Consider the following 224-nt stretch of genomic DNA (forward strand, 5'->3'; position numbering starts at 1 on the left):
ATTAAAACACAATTTTTAACATTAGCACGCTCACACCATCACACTCCACCCCTTATGCCATTGTAGAATATCTATTGACATTAATAAAGGATAGTTGTTACCAATGTGAAAGATGAAACAATTCACTCAATTTGGTCCTAAGATATCAATGTAGATATGCTACGTAATTATTCACATAAATTTACCATCTCACTCAACATAATCTACTAAAGGTGTGTAGAATC

Source organism: Cupressus sempervirens, chromosome 1 (assembly GCF_028749045.1).
Source record: "Cupressus sempervirens isolate cs-2001-9-10 chromosome 1, ASM2874904v1, whole genome shotgun sequence".
NCBI classification, from domain to species: Eukaryota; Viridiplantae; Streptophyta; class Pinopsida; order Cupressales; family Cupressaceae; genus Cupressus; species Cupressus sempervirens.